Source organism: Carassius gibelio, chromosome B5, assembly GCF_023724105.1.
Source record: "Carassius gibelio isolate Cgi1373 ecotype wild population from Czech Republic chromosome B5, carGib1.2-hapl.c, whole genome shotgun sequence".
In the NCBI taxonomy this organism is placed as follows: Eukaryota; Metazoa; Chordata; class Actinopteri; order Cypriniformes; family Cyprinidae; genus Carassius; species Carassius gibelio.
Genome location: NC_068400.1, coordinates 27,093,040 through 27,110,732, shown reverse-complemented (window position 1 = coordinate 27,110,732; position 17,693 = coordinate 27,093,040). Strand labels below are relative to the sequence as shown.

The following is a 17,693-nucleotide window of genomic DNA, read 5'->3' as shown; positions in this document are numbered from 1 at the left end:
AAAGATTCAAACCACAGTAATTCTTGGACCCCTTTGTCGATGGCATCTTGATGATCAGGCCAACTAAGTGAAATTAGTAACCTATCTCTCCTCACAGCTGAATGGGGATTAAAGTCACAGACAGGAGGACACAATTTGAAAGCTTTTTTTACTTGGTGCTTAAAAGGGATGTTTGCCTCAAAAAGTAAAAATTTGTCATGTACACATTTACTCACCCTCATGTCATTGCAAACATGTATGAATTTGTTTTTCTATCAGATTTCTTTATTCTGTTGCTAACCAAAACATTTTGGTGACCACTGACTTCCATTGCACTGACAATAAAATAACATTGACGTATGTCTTAGGCCCAATCCCAATTCTATTTTATACCCCTTCCCCTACCCTTCCGCCTACCCCTTCTCCTTATCCCTTGAAACAGAGGGACACCACTACCATGACGTCACACGCCATCATTCGTCGTCTAGCTCTCACAATACACACATATACTGGTGTGCTTTAGAGCCTTTAATTATCGTTCTGTATTAATGAGCTGCTTACTGACACACACACATATCGGAAATCACGCAGCACACACATCCAGGAGAAAATAAACTTGTCAATGCTGCCCCACAACTTTTATTACATACAGTTTAAATACTGAATAGCTACATTATATTTTCCAGCAGCGAGAGGATACAGTCGCTATTTTTAAGTAAACTCACTCTAAAAAGATAAACGCACAGACGCGAATAAACGCAACTTCCATTTCTCTCTCTCTCTCTCTCTCTCTCTCGAATAGGCAATATTTGAGAAAATGGTTTAGCGATTTCTAATTATTGGGGGGATTAGTCTACGGCAGTTATCGCCCTGATCAGACATATGCTGTGGCACTATCATGCAGTCTGTAATGATATGACGTTAGCAAATATTAGTGATATTTTGCATTCATTTCTTTGAGTAACATGACTGTTAATTAGGGCTGGGTATTGTTCAAAATCTTTCGATCCAGTGACAATTTCGATACCTCAGTTTCGATACCGGTTCCTAACGATACTTTTTTCGATACCATATGTTTTGAAATCCATTTCAACATCAGCACAAATACATTAAACACAAAACTTTTATTTTTCACCATAATTAAAACAAATTCTGGTAACACTTCACACTCAGGATAACATTATTAATACAACTGGTTGTGCTTTTTGGATAGGGGTGTGCTATTCAGCGGCGGACTGGGACCAAAAATTTGCCCAGGCTTTCTGGCCCACAGCAGCCCACCACATCATAACACAAACGCCCCTGTTTTTATGTCATTTATTAATTTTATATTTAAGTAAACAGTTTGGGGATTTTAACCAATAGGGCAACTGATCCTCCATTGAAAAAAAAAGAACAACAGCTGTTCATTTAGCGACTCCAAGTGAGCTATACATGCTCATCAAGACACAAGCATTCTTCTAGAACTCACTCTTTGCATTCAGTTAGCAGATCCATGCGAATCATGCATGAAATAGACTCAAACAGTAGCTTTATGTGCTTTACAGATGAACTTGAAGTCTTTATTCATTCGAGATGTTCAATAATAGCTCATCTTTGACTCGGTAATAAAAGTTCATGATCAGATTAGTGAGGCCATGATTCTTTTGAGTCAATGTTTTAAAATAATCATTTATTTTGTTTAACGAAACCAGTGTGGAAACCAGTGTTTCACAAAGAGATCTGAGGTGCAGGACTCGCAAAATCGTTAGCCCCACCTCCTGGGGCTATTGTGTTTTCCAGTCCGTCCGATGGGCTATCGTGAATAGTGATGTAAATCTCCTAACTTCACTTGCTTCGCGTTGTTCACTCGCTTGAAGGGGTGAAACGGATCATAGCCGATCGTTTGCATTTGTTTCTAAATATTGCTGATTCAAGCGTTTTAAACAATTCACGCGCGTTCGGAGCTTGCGCTCATTCATTCAAAGCACGCGCTGTGAGCAGCATTTCAGACAATGCGCGTACAGAGAATTAATTCATCTTTCGAGTATCGAAATTCACTGTACCGGATAAATCTGCCTCTCACTCTCTGTTTTTTAGACGACGTGAAAGGGGGCATTTCAAGATACGCAATAGAGTAGACCAAACTAAACAGGGAGGGAGGGCAAAACACTCATCCAAACAAATACATCATTAACACCGGCTTTGGTTGCAATACTATTATTGCATATGTTGCACATTGCTGACTCGGCATGACTTTAATAAAGTGTAGCTGGAAACGTTTTGAGAAAAAACAACTACAGTTGTGTTGTGTGACTGCGAGTTTTTTCAGAAATCCTCCCCGTCCCGTCACGTCACGTGGTGGTGGACAGCCAATCATGGCGCATTTGGGTCCTTACATGCACGTATGCTACAAGCTCACACAGCCGCTTAAAAAAACAAAAAAAAAAACGGCCGCTTGGCTTTTGGAACCGAAATTTGGCACTGAAAGATAAATAATTGTTCGATACTCATAGTATCAAAGTTTTTCATTTGATACCATAAAGGCATCGAAGTTCGGTACCCAGCCCTACCGTTAATAGGAACTCACAATTGAATGTAATATAAAACAAATGATTACTATTCGTTAAAATCTTTATTTATGCCAAGAAAGCTTACATTTATGTGTCTTTGTTTTGCTGTAGCAGCCATGTTGCCAAGATAATTCATACCCCTTTGTTTGAATTGTGGTCCCGAAAAATCTTCATTTGAAGGGCTATCTGGCCCTTCCCCTTTCCCTACCCCTCCAACCAAAAGAGAATCGAGACACCCCTACCCCTTCAAGTGAACGTGCAAAATGGAGGGGTAGGGGAAAGGGGAAGGGCTAAGGGGTAGAATTGAGATTGGGCCTTATAATATGTTCCACAGATAAAAGATGAATTTCAGTACTGCCCATCAATTACAAGCTTTATAAGCTTTTACATTACAAGCTTTTTCACAGATGGCCAAATCTTCGTTCTATTGAAGCCCAAGATGCTCTTGGATCATTCTCAAATCATGCTGGAGGACATGTATCATCAGGTTTGACACAAACTTGAGGTGATAATGAATCTCGAGCGCTGCTATCATTTAAGCAAAAGTTTGTTTTCTGTGTAAGCATGTTACAGATTTTGGACCGCTGCACTCGCAGCATCTCACACATGACAATGCATTATAAAAACGCAATACTCAACTAAAAAAAAAAAAAAAAAAAACTAAGAAAACTAAAAAATGCCTTTCTAGATTTTTGTTTTACTACCCTCTCTCGAATTCTGTGAAAATGCCCCCTAAGACATTCTCAAACTGACAAAAAATTTTTATACCAGTATAATTTATAATGAATGAATGAACAAACATTGCAAAATGGTAGCCTTTCCATACACATTTTAATCACACCAGGCCCAGTAGACTCAGTAAACCCCCCGGGGTCTTGGAGCAGACGGATAACCAGGCATATAAGAAAGTGCTTATGTGGGGTCCTGAAATCAGGGGACCATATGTGCAAACGTTCTGTATCATTATGCTGTGCGGCGGTGCACAGGGAGACCACCATAACTTAGTTTGTCGTCCATACAAAGTTTGGGCCAAGCTTGGATGGATTCATTAGACGGCCTTTCTTTGGAGCCAATGAAGCTCAAAAGACCTCCAACAAAGGAGCTAATCACAGACTCTCTCCTCAGCTTTGGCCAGAGTCTTTCTTTTCACTAGGTCTTAGATCATTTCTCACAGCTAGCTGGCCAGCTTGCTCCAAGCTTGTCTGGACAGACAAACAAAGCTGTGGGATATTTATTCTCTGTGTATATGTACAGCTGTTGATTCTATAGGACGAGTAAGCATGACATGTGAATGTGCCCACACGCACACATACATACACACAGAGCTACTTTTGTTGGTTTTGTGTCGCACACAGACAGGGGTGCCGATGACTTCTGTTGGTAGTGGTGTGCAAATGTATATGTTTGCATATGTGTGAGGGCAAAACAGACAGTGCAACATCATTCTGGCATTGACCTTGAACCCCAGCAGCCTTCATTCCCATGGTTGCTGTGTGAATCCTTGTGCATTGGAAGCCTTTTGGATTTGTGTTGCCTTGTCCCTGCCCTCGTTCAATGAAACGACAAGCCTCCATCCCTGCAATACATTACTCTCCTCTCTCTTACGGGTGTAAAACAGTGTTATGTGCCCTGCTATGTGCTATTATTCATCTACACACTCTTTAAAAAGCAAAGATTGCAAAAAGGCTTTCCAGACAGATGCCAGTGTAGAACAGAAGTAGTTCTATTGCTTCTTAGAGAACCATTTGTGTACTGGTGCTTCAAAGAACCTAAAAAACATAGCTATTCTAATAGATAAGCTAATGTGAAGAACCACATGTGTGATATTAAAAATATCAGAATATTTGACTGTTTTTTATAATAAATGTCTCCTTTGATGAAGCTAAGTTACTGCAAGGAATATGAAATTTTAGTAATATAAATAATGGATAAAAAGAAACAATAGAACCTGCAAAAGTAAGGTAGTGGGAACTGCATTATAAGTTTTTTATTAGGTTTATCCGTTACAATTATTATACAAATTTATTATATACACTACTGCTCAAAAGTTTGGATTAGAAAGATGTTTTATGTCTTTGAAAGACGTCTGTTATGTTAAATCTGTTATTAATTTAAAATAACTTTTCTATTTTATTATATTTCAAATGTAACTAAACCAAATTTTCAGTTGCATGACCCTTCAGAAATCATTATGCTGATTTGATGCTCAAGTAACATTTCTTATTATTTTTAACATTTTGAAAACAATTAAAATTTGAGTATTTTCATATTACACAGTTGCTTATATTAAATGTCTAATATTTTTGCAATTCATGACATTTAAAATTCTGCAACAACATTTATTTATTTTTGTGACAATGTCTCTACTCTCTGTCACTTTTGATTATTTTCATGCATCCTTACTAAATAAAAGATTTGATTTCTTAGAAAAAATGTATTGTTGCACTTTTGAACAGTAGTCTATACTGTATACATGCATTAAACCATACGTTATACATTGCATCTCTTAGAGTTAATACCAGCCACGGGCAAGTGTTGTATTGATGTGCTAAAGTCCATTTATACTTGTATTTGGTACTTGGTGGGTCTTATTATCGGACCCTGCCACCAGCTATTATTAGATTCGGACTATTAGAAGTATTGCAACATGTCTTGTGAATGAGAGATAGATGCTAATGCATTTGTCATATTTCTGTAAAAGTGTATTTGAGTGTTGCATTGAAGCAATGCACTAGATCTCATATTTTATCACAGCACATGCCATTTTCTCAAATAACAACCACAGAGATAAAACGAAGAGAGGAAAAAGTGCACTGACACGGGGTATTCCTCGGGTGCAGAGATGGGCTGCATGCACCCGCCCTTTCACTTCTCAGCAGCACCCAAAGAAGGCAGAAAGGCTTTCTGACATTGCCCTACATTCAGCTGACTGATCCCACACACACAGTATTCTGTCACAAATAATCATTACAGCCACACCCGCACACACACACACCCTCTTTCTCTCCCACTGTATTAAATATTGAAGATTTCAACTTTCAACTGGGAGCATGTTCAAGCACCCTACCATCAAAACACAGAGACACGCATGCACACACACACACACACACACACACACACACACACACACACACACACACACACACACACACACACACACAGCGTGTGCATTGCCCTAGCTGCAACACAAACCACCTCTATTACAGTGTCAATCATATTCAGATCTTTCCTTTCTTGCCGGCACTGACTTTCAGAATATACGGAAGCCCTACATTCCCAGACGTGACTGTGCCCACGCCCATCCATCCATCCTCACACATTTATATGCTTTCTTTCTTTCCGTATCCCTTTGTTCCTCTCTACACATCAAGGTGCCTTGAATTTCTGCCTAATGTTGGCTAATGCTTTCTAAAGAATACCACCCGAGCGCTGCTGCCCGCTTCTGCTGTGAGTACCCATGTCACCGGTTCATCATTAATTATTCCCTTGCTTACAACATGCTGTTGCCACGGTAATGTGCCATTAACGGAGAGCCAAGCGAACGGCAGTCTCTATGCAAATGAGGCTGCCACAAAGACCCTGGGCGCGGATTTGCAGTTCGGAGGACGCTGCGACGGACACACTCTGTATTAGAATTGAATAAAAGGGACGATAATGTATCTGGGTTTCTTTTTAAAACACAACGGTTTGCTGAAAGAGTGCAGGAAGGAGCAGAAGAGGAGGGTTCGGAGGAAGCACCTGGCATTTTGGAAAATACAGGGGGGTGTGTGTGGTATTTGATATACATCTGAGAGACGAGTTGGCAGGGACCATCAGCTTAACAGCAGATGCCTCGGCGACAAATCCGCAAGTCTTTGATTTGGATATAACTGGCATGTGTGGATGTGGCAAATATAAAGAGGTTTGAAATGAAGGCCTTCAATTTAGAATAAGTCCTTGTCGTTCCTGACGAGTTTGCTGGGATTGCGGTGCCAACGGTAGGGGCGCACGTAGTTGCGCGTGGATTTAGATAAAAATCAGTGAATAATATTTGCCTGTGATGTCTCAAAATGAGAAGATGAGAAGTCTGTGAGAAGGGGAAAATGAAAAACGCAAAGATGAAGATTTGTGCCCCGCTGAACATTATGGGGTTTTGGCACGTAAGCCCTCAGCCAATCAAAAGCGATGTTCTTGAAGCATTTAGGGATGGCAGACCAAATCAGCGAGAAATCACAAGGCTGTATTACTCACACACTGAAATATTATAAATAAACAACACCACCATATTCAATTTTAAGAAAAAACTATAAAGCGCTGACAAATCGGTTCATTTTTTTTTTGGTATTCATTTGTTCAGTGTGTGCAGTATTTGACTGACATTACTATTGATGAGAGCAATAATAAGAATAATATTAATAATATATGTTTTAGTATTACTATATCGCCAAAATAAAAAAAATAAATAAAAAAAAATATATATTTTTTTGTTTTAAAATATTTCAAACGTGAAACGCAATTATTACACAATCCCTAAAGTATATTATTTAAGCTTTACAATTTTCATTGAAAAAGTCATCAGTTTCACATACAATTTTACATCCCAGTGATGACCTGACTGATGCCGCTCAATTAGAGCTTCTAGACAGAAGTCATGGCAGGTTGCCGGAGAGGAAATGTCCCGCTTTTTGAATACAGATTGCAGTCATTATAAGGACAATTTCCCAGGTGGAGAAAAACATCGGAGGAGTCTGGGATAACGGTGAATAAGAATCACAGATGAGGATTTGTTTGTTGGGGTGGGGTGGTGGGATCTACAATTTTATATGCTATTGTCGCTGTCTGCTGCAGACCTTTCTGCAACTTTACTTTTGTAAAAGCCATCACTGCCAGGAGCTGAAACGGGGCATTGGGTCCCTTCACAATTTCGAGGGGATTCTTGTGTGTTACTCCTAATATGTGACATGTGATTTAACAAATCCACAGAGGAAAAGAAATTCCAGGTATCAGATATATCTATATGAAGTATATAGAGTATAAAGGGGAAGAGAAAATAACATCAAAACAAGCTCTGAGAAGGTTTGATTACAGATAAATCGATCTTTGTGTTTCTATACACTTCCTTTACACTAAGCTATATTTTGACTAAGGTGTTTTTACACTAAGGTATATTTTGTGCCTTTGACAATCATGTATGGACTTTCTACCTCTCTTGTTCTCTCTGACACACACACACACACACACACACACACACTGGGCAACCCGTTACTTTCTTCTGAGAGTCCAATCAAGCATTTGAATGCAGTGACACATTCAGGTTTTTTTTATTTTTTGACAAGATTTATTCATCAGGCAGAGAGAAATTTCCTTCAAAGACTCGACATTGCTCTGCCAGGGTTGGTCTGGCCCTGTTAATTGATTGCTTCTCACTAACAAGGATGTAAAGTCCTCCATTGTGCACCTCTTCCTCTATGCTAATGAAGTCCAAACACAACACACTCTTTCTTTCGTTTCCTCTCGGCGTCCCCCTTCCTCTCTTTCTCTCTCCGATAGGAGGTTTTGATGTGAAGATGCTATGACAGGCTTGCTCTCTTTCTCTCTCTGCAGCTGGCACGAAAGATGTGATAGGAGCCAGGACCAGGAAGCAGTAATAGGATCATGGGAGAGTGATTGCAAACACACACACACACATCGATCCTCCAAGGTTTCCCTCACACTGCCCCTAATGAGGGGTAAAGGGACAGTATCGTCATTGTTACCCCCGTGTTTGGGAAACTCAGGGCTAAGAACAATAGCTGTTTACCCAGGCAGTAGCGAAAGTCCTCACTGTGTTCATTAATTAATCGGACGGCTCCTGATTGCGCTCTGTACACCCCACTCAAAACTACTTTTCACATTCAGCCATTAAAAGATGAGGGAATCTTCTATACCTATTTGTAGCACAATCACACACATCCACTCACACACACACACACACTCATATATATTTACCCTTTTTGTCTTAGTAAGTGCACTCATTCCCTTTTTTTATTTGTTTCATTATTAAAATGCAAAGGCTGTTGAGGAAGTAATACAAATAAGACAAAAAATAAAAAATAAAAATAAACCAACAGTAACAACAACAATAATAATAGATTGTATTTAATAAAGTAATAAAATAATATAGCCTAATAGTGGTGTAATAAAATAATATCTATTTTTTTTTACTGTAATTAATATTACTAGTGTTATTAATGTCAATTTTGTTAAGTAAAATGTTATGAATTTGTAAGGTCATAAAATGACAACATCTTTATACTGAAATTGGAAATCATAGCAGTTGAATGGCATTACGAAAAGGTGTGGGGGTCCCACCTTACCGTCTTTGCAGTGTGAATTTGCACCAGTGAAGTCACCCTCCCGTTCACAGTCATATCTCTCTTTCACATCACTACCAAGTCCACTACAAGTGATATGCAAAGCGCATCATGAGTATGTGCAATTAACTAGGGCTGGTGAGGTTTTTCTGACTTATGGGATGTGACATTTGTAGGGCAGAAGCACAGATCAGCATAAGCGAGAGTGACAAATGCCTAAACCCTTCCTCCACATTTCAACATTTTTCAGATCTATCAGAATACGTTCTTGAATACACACACCTACGCCGCATATTCGCGCATTTGAATTCCCCGATCGACACGCCTCTGCCGTGGCCATACGGTATCACGGATACGAACAACATCACCCAGAGCCAGAACAAGAGGAGTCTTCTTAATGGATCATGAAGATTTGCCAGAGTGCTCGTGCTCTGTACATCAAGGCCGTTCTGTATGGAAATCACACAATTTTCAAACGGTTTGTGTGACAGAGTGAGTCTCAAGGATAATCAGTTTGTGAGGAATAGATAGGGAAAAAAACATATACAATACATATACAGTTATATTCACACGTCACACATAAAAAAATCTAAGTGATCGGCACAAAATCCCACACTAATGACCATCCTTGGAGCCTTTTACCTAAAACCACATGGATCCAGTGAAAATGGATTGTGTGTTCACTATACTTTTGCTTGTCAGATCACTGGCAATCCTCGCTATTCATCACACGCCTACTTCAGTGGAATATAAAGATTACAACTAGTCATTTTACATAAAAACATTTGAAAACATAAGCTTTCTATTTTATTTCCCAAAGTAAGCAATATCATATTTCCAGGAAATTACAGTTCGCTGCAGTGCACTTAAATAAATATATATTAAGAAATGGTGACATTTGACTATATACATATGCGCTATATATATATACACATATCTCAATCACAGACACACAAACTGAGGCAGACTGGTTTTATTTAGGTGTAGGAGTTTAATTTTGCTGAGAGATGTCTGTGAACCCTATAATATGGTTCAGGTCTGAATCCTCTTGGAAAATCATCAACCCATAATCCTTCACAATGTGTCACATCCAAATGAGGTCCTGGAACTCCCACTAAAGCAGTGTAGGAGCGACGGCTTATTTACACACACACACACACACACATACACACAGACACACACACACACACACACACAGAGAAACAGAAATTGTTCGCTCGCACAATACGCAGGCATACCCCCCACCCCACCCCTCACACACATACTGTATATCGTAACAATATTTGAGTGAAACACACACACACACACACACTCCTGCATGTAATGTGGCACATTGCATGAGCTCCTCCTTGCAAACCTCTTCCCCCCACAAGCTACCACACACACACATCATGTCACACACATGGTGCACGTTGCGATGTCGCTCACACCACCCAGGAAATTAACTTGACATTTTATGGCGACCACAGAGGAAAAAATATGGAAGGAAAGAAAGAAAAAACAACAAAGCGTACCAAAGGCACAGATAACATAAACCCTCTCCCGAGCCTCGCCATCATATTCGCCAGGATTTTCACCGATCTGCAATGCAGACAGCACTGGGTGGCCACAGAAAATGAGCTTTTCCGTCCTCGCCCGCCTTCCTCTGGAGACGACGGCTGTCTCCCTCTCACTCTTTTTCTCCCTCGACAAATGAGTCCTGTCTATTTTCATATCCAATTCAGTTGGTCCCATTGGTGCGGTTCTGCCTGATGTGAGGTTAGCAAAATGAAATAAATAGAAATGGGGCAATCTCACCTCAGTCTAAGCTCCCAATTAAAATGATACAGCCGCCCATGTCAAAGAACGAGAGCCTATTGATATGGGGAAGGAGAGTTGTTTTGCGACTGCTTGTATTTATTTTTTTGTAAATGTGTATGCATGATGGACGGAGCCATACTGTCATTGTGAATCTTGGTGCACACACACGGTCTTCTTTTCCAATTCTTAAGACACAACCTAGCACGATATATATATGCTAAACCATAGCTATAGTGCAAAATAAAATATTACAAAAGCATGTTAAAAGGCTATGTTAAAAAATCAGTGCCTATTTGCATCCTCGCACATGACATATATGTGAAAGTGTGTTTCTAAGATGTGCAACGATTTGAAGCTGTTGGGCCAGCGCTCGCTGTCATAACCTCAAAGAAAAGAATCAAACACACCCTTGCATAAAGAGTCTAAATTAATGTATCTCAGGATGCTGAGTGCATGGACACACACACACACACGTGTGTTCGTCTGACTTGGTGCATCTCTCTGTGACTGGGTCCTGCTCTATTAAACATGCAGGAATGTTAACATCATTATGCATTATTCTGAGTGTCTGTCTGTGCTTTCACACCCCCCTCCTCTCTCTCTCTCTTTCCATTCGCCATATTGTGTCTGAGGAGAGGCCCAGACGTGTGTGTGCCACAGACTAACACAGTATTGTGTCTCCTGTCTGGGGATGGGCATTATTTTAACGGTCTTTCATGTGCCGGTGCACACAAATCACTGATCTTTTCAGTAATGGAAGAACTGGTAAACACATGCATACAGACAACCCAATCACATTTAGAAATTATATTAATGCTCTACACTCTACACATGCCTCGCAAATTATGCCCAGGCTAGGATGTTGCACGTCTAAAAAAAAAAAAAAAAAAAGTGTGCATGCGATCCAAAAATGGAGTAAAAAGAAAGAAAGAAAGAAAATCAACATATTTAATTATATATATTTTTTAATGCTATATTTTCTAAATGTGCTTAGTGGCTAAACGAATATTACAGTCCGTGAGTGCTTACCTACTGTATTATGCAGCTTCACACAAAATGTAATCAGCTGTGACTATCATCAAGTCCCATTTTCAGACTGTTAATGGGGAGGGGCTTTTATATTTGCAATATTTCTCTTTGGGAATAATGAAAAGCCAACAAGACACTTATAAAATGCTATATTCTGAGGTATCTTGGTTGTTTTTTTTGTTTTTGTTTTGTTACCCAAAATTGTATCAGGCTTTTGAAAAAGGGGAAGATATTTTATGAAATCTCTATAGCTTTATTTAACCTAGCAATAATTTGTCTTGGGTTTTTGTCATTTAACACCTTCAAATATTAAACTTCTTATTTCCTTGATATATTTTATACTTAAATATATTGTTCTGAAAATGCAGCAGAGATATTATATCACTTCTAAAGAATTGTGATGAAAAAAAGAGACTATGAAACACAGTCAAAAATGTTAAAGGATGTGATAAAGGAGGCAATAAAATAAGCAAAATGTATGTAGATTGTATAACAAGAGGTCGTAGGATTTATGCAAAGGATTTAAATTAATATGCATGACTTTTTAATGTCTTTTAATCGCAATTCCAACTTTCTGCTGGAATTTTTTAAACAATGTACCCCGAGAATATATGTAAACATTAAGTGTATTTGCAGTGAACCTCCACTACAGCCTCTCCTCTGTTTTCCCTCTCAGCTCCTCCCCCTTGCTGCTTGAAATCTGCATACATTTGCATGGCATTACCATGCGCATACTCTTTGTTCTGAGAAGGAAAGGATGATGCGGTTTACAGCCACATTGAACATCCCACTTGAAGATGCTTGTATATTTAATGAAAGCAAAAATCCTTATCATCCGTAGTTGTGAACAGCTAACTAGCTTTAGTATATTACTTCTCAAATTGTAAATAATGATATATTTATAAGACATAAATCATGCAATGACATGCATGAATGTATATTTTTACATGCTATATCTTGTTTTGTTATATTGAAATGCGCTTGAACAGCGCCCAATACAGATTTAATTTTACGACCACATATGCATTCAAACATGTCATATAAAACACCGCGATACAGGATGTTTGATACACAGCAGAAGCATGGTTTGGCATGCTGTAAACTGACATCTTTTGTCCTCGTGGGCTCTTCCCTTTGTGCCACGGCCAACTGTAATCATGCAAACGCAGGCGCCAGACTTCATTAGCTCCTCAGGGCCAACACTAATCACACCACAGCAAGGCACAAGAGAGGAGGGGCCACAGAGTAAGCATAAAACAGCCGGGCATCGCCTGTGTGCTGCTGATATACAGGTATAGTGTACTGACAGCATGCATGTTAGCACTAACTGCTCTTTTTTTCTAGTGTTTTTTTTCCTTATATTTGCAAACTTTGCTAGTTAGCTTTCGAAGTATGCACATTCAGAGTTTATAAAGTAATATTTAAAATTCAAATATGTCCTAGCTGGGTGTGAATACATATTATTTATAATGTAATGAAAAAGAATGGAAAGAACTTAAAAAGTGCATCTGAAAAAGTAAAGGGGCGGTCACACTAGACTTTAAACGTGCGAAATTATTTCGGACGCCGCTGCGAATATGGGCGGGAGCAAGATAAAACGGTTTCTCCTCAATTATCACAACATGGATTAATATGTGCTTGTACTGTGTCTTTTGCGACGGCGTCGAAAGCGTCTTATTAAAATGTACTCTCTGTATCTCTCTCTATATAAATATATACCCCCTAAGCAATAAAAAATTATAAAACATGTTCAATTCAACAAGACTCATTCGAAAGTAGCATCTGTTCCTGTTTCCACTGACACTGCGAACCATACAGCTTCTTTTTTTAATTTCTGTACAGAGAGGTCACACAGTGACGTATCGATCTTCTATTGGTCCCACATCTTGAACTTGCAAAATTTTTCGCATGAGCTTGCGTTTCCGGTCTGACGCATTCGCATGCATATGAATGGAAGTCCATGGAACGAAAAGTGCAGTGTGACCGCCCCATAAGACAGTAGTACCCAAATATAGTTGATGCGCTTATGAAGCACTGTCTGATTTAAATCTAACAGAAATGATGAGAATCAAGACTTTTGTTTGGAGACCAGCACGCTTTGTTGCAACTACACAAATCTATCAGACAAAATATAACACCAAAAACTGTACAAATATATTTACAGGCTACGATTTGTGTTTCTTTTTACGTTTGGATTAATCTGAGTACTCACCTTCTGTTGGTTTATCATTTGATAGCCACTGAAGCCAGTTTCCTCCTGCTCACTTCACAAGTTATGTTTACTTTTTTTTTTCAGCCCTGCAAAACAGAGGAAAAAATAACATGTTGACTAATTCGCTGAAGCTGAGTCTGATTCAAGTGAATATCCACCGGTGTTTATCACAAAGATGAAGTAATAATGTGCCATAAATGATTTCATACTTTCATAAATTGCCATATGTTTGTAGGTACACTTAATATATTTACCCGCAAACTCTGTCTATTAATTTTAATTTGAGCATATCCTAAACCGTTTGCTAAAAAAAGTCAAATTAGACAAGAAAATAAATAAATAAAACACTCCAGAACATTATACAACTGAACAATATGCTGTAAAGTGTGTGTGTGCATGAATCTCAGAGCAGTACTGTCATGTTGCTGTGTCTACGGCGTATGCAAATGTGTGTCCATTTAATTAAAACATATTTACTGCCTTCAATCTTTGCATCATCTCTAGATGTCCAGAAAGAGTTGCTGCAGCTGGTGTAACCAGCATTGCATTTACCTGGAGGGGGGTTCACCACTGGTGATTTTTCAGATGAAATGACTCTTTCTGTTTCAAACCATCCCTCTGTATGGGAGAATACTGGCAGAGGCTGCATGACTGTCACCTCAAAGTATGTCTTTGGCCAGCAGAGCCCGAGATCTCTGCAACTATGCATTCCCTAGAGTCACACACACATACACACTGTGCTGCTCTGCTCTACTGTCGCACTAATCCAAAGCATAACATTATATTTATCTTTCTACATATTTAGGCATACACACACACACACACTTTGTGTGTAAATAGCTCTGGAGTTTGCAGATGTTGACAGCTTAACAGGAGGCTTTGGATGGTTTCTTGATTTGTTCAGCAAGAAGTAAACATGTAAAATAACGCATCCGCTACACATGCTGCCGGAGGGCTGCAGCTTTTCAAGTCAAATGTGTATATTTTTATACCATTAGCTGTAAGCTCAATCAAATTGTATTATGAAATATGTATTTTTGTGCATGTTCCTATAGCCTAAGAGATTGTTTTTCAGTATACTACAACACCAGAAGGAAGAGTCCTCTGAGCCATATAGGTTTCAAAAAAGGTTCTGTGTTAAGCATTCTGTGTTATCTACAGAAACTCTGAAAGAGTGGTGTAGGGCCATGTCCACTCCTGACACATGTCAGAGGCAGAGTGACAGTTGTCAGCTTTTATTAAGCCTCTGTGTCTGTATGGCTTGAGCTTTTGACTTAGTCAGTGCTGCAATATAATGCATCCTGCAATGCATTTTTACTTTCACATGCTCTAGTAATATTCTATTACATAAAATTTTTACCTACAAGTCATGTAGAGGGTTTTTTGTTTTTACTTTTTATTCCCTTCTCACTTTCATAAGCCCTTATTAGACTTATCGTAATACTCACTCATAGCATTACAAAAAAATTCAATACTTTCTGCACCACCTCTTATCATAAGCTTTTAGATGATTATTATAGCATTACAAATAAATAAAAATATATAATTTGATCAAACACAATATCTATCTATATATGGTGCAATCACATTAATAGCGGAGTTGTTTTCTGAATCAATCCATACAGCTTTTTGTGCTTAATGCAAATGTAAAAAAGGCAGAAACAAAAAGCAAATTCTCATGTAAAAATAGACATTTATTTTCAAAAAAGCACATCATAATCCTTTCTTTTACAAAATACAGTGCAATAAAAGATTTCAACTCCTTTGTGAGAATGTTCCCCACTTGGAGCCTCAGATTAATGTCACAACTGAATGCTTCCGTTTACAAAAAAATGCATATTGCTTTACATGATAACATAATAGCACACCCTATACAGAGCCCCCACATCTCTTGAATATCACACACTGATGTTATACATTCAGAAAAACCTTTCCAGATAGCATTAATTAAGCGGAGCAGCTATATGCTAAACATGGTATGGTAACAACATATGGTGAAACCAAGGTCCATTTTTGCTCTTGATGTTGGCAGTGTTTGAGTCACCCCATCCCCCACACCCTCAGCGTCTGCACTCACTGGATCCCTCTGCCAACACCTCAGTCCTGACAATCAGTGGCTACTGGACTATATATGAAGGCCGACTGCTCTCGCATGGAGCCAGGTATGATTCCCCAGCTGACAGTCTGCATCACATCTGATGGCTGAGAAGCAATCCCCCCCCCCCCACCACACACACATACATACACACACTGTATACCTCATGGATCACGACCAGCTATAAACAAAAACACTTTAGGAACGATCATGCATACGACCATTCACAAACTCAGCCCACACCTTTACACACACACACACACACACACACACACACACACACACACACACACACACACACACACACACACTGGTGATTGCTTAAAAATACATCTCTGAGGAATAACTCAGGATATTTTTTATGGTTGTACAATGACAATTTTCATTGATCACAAGTGGCCGATGCTAAATAGAATTGTAAGCAGGGTCTAACATGTTATAATCTTGTCCACTTTTGCCCACTTCCAGAGGTACTCAACTCTTAACTAGATTGTTTTTGTATTGTAGATTATGAATATGTTTGAATAGCCAAAAAAGACCGCCCACTAATCTAATACATTGGAACGTGTTGGGAGAAAATACACCAGGATGATCAATTCTGTTCAAAAACACACAGATTGTGACCAAAAATTGTAGCTGCATTCTTTATCCTTTCAATTTGTTTCTAGGTTTTGTTTAGTCAACACTATACATACAGAATGTCTCGAGCAAATCCAGAAAGAAATAGTCACAGGAGATACATTTGAAATGCATTTTAATACCAGGTGGAACAGTATGCGTGTTCGCTGACCACTTGTGATCGGATCAATGAAAATGCATCTTAATACCAGGTGGAAACAGGGCCTTTTCAATTTCAGTTGAACCAAAAAACATCAGTCCAGCTGTGGATAATGCTTTGTGTAGCCATGTGGCACAAAACGACTGACTATGTGAATGATTGTTGCCTATTGTCATTGTTGTCCTTTTCATCTACGCCACCAACCTTTATGCTTTCTTATCTCCTTTCTCAACACGTTTAGTGCAGGAGATACTCTCGTTTCCTCCCATTAACCACTGACAGTCTAAAACATGCAGGAATTTAATTATATTCAGCCGGCCCTCATAACGGAGGTCTGGTTGCAGGGGGGTTGTGTTGGGGTGCTGAGGTGGAGGTAGGTTGCACAAATCAGGTATAAGTGTGTGTGTGTGTGTTTGGGTGGGTGGTTGCAAGAAGGAGGGAGTTTTGCTGACACCTCTGTCGCCCACTTTCACGTTAATTAACACTTCTCAGATAACGGGTGACGGCAGTCTACACGACAGGCTCAAGAGGACATTTGCACAGACCTATCATCTCTGAGCAATCTGTTCAGATAAAGGTGCGCCCGATACTTGCGACAAATGTGTGTGGGGGAGTATAATCTACACATGCACAAATACGTAACTGACAGCAACAAATGCACACACATGAGAAGGATCTCCACCGATGCCACCTCATTACACCTTCCCTGCTGGTCACCATCTGTAGAAAGTCATTCAGTAACTCTGTCCGAACCAGGATGACACAGGACCATGGCCGTGTGATTCATGTAACTGTCCGTTCTCCATGAGAATGCCTCACTGCCACTCTGCACTATAATATCATGTCTTTTTGAAGCTTTCCTCTACATTGAATTCAAAGGAAGCCCATCACTCTATGACAGCCGATGTCAGTCCAG

At 39.3% G+C, this 17,693-nt stretch overlaps 1 long non-coding RNA gene across 4 annotated transcripts in view; it reads right to left on the bottom strand.

Moving 5' to 3' along the window:
- The window catches only part of LOC127958919 (uncharacterized), a 42,330-nt gene that overhangs the window by 9,209 nt on the left and 15,428 nt on the right, over positions 1 to 17,693 (bottom strand). For all 4 annotated transcript variants that reach the window (XR_008154174.1, XR_008154171.1, XR_008154173.1 and 1 more), the window contains one exon: positions 13,905 to 13,990. This is a non-coding gene — a long non-coding RNA (uncharacterized LOC127958919). The remainder of the gene's footprint in view (positions 1 to 13,904; positions 13,991 to 17,693) is intronic.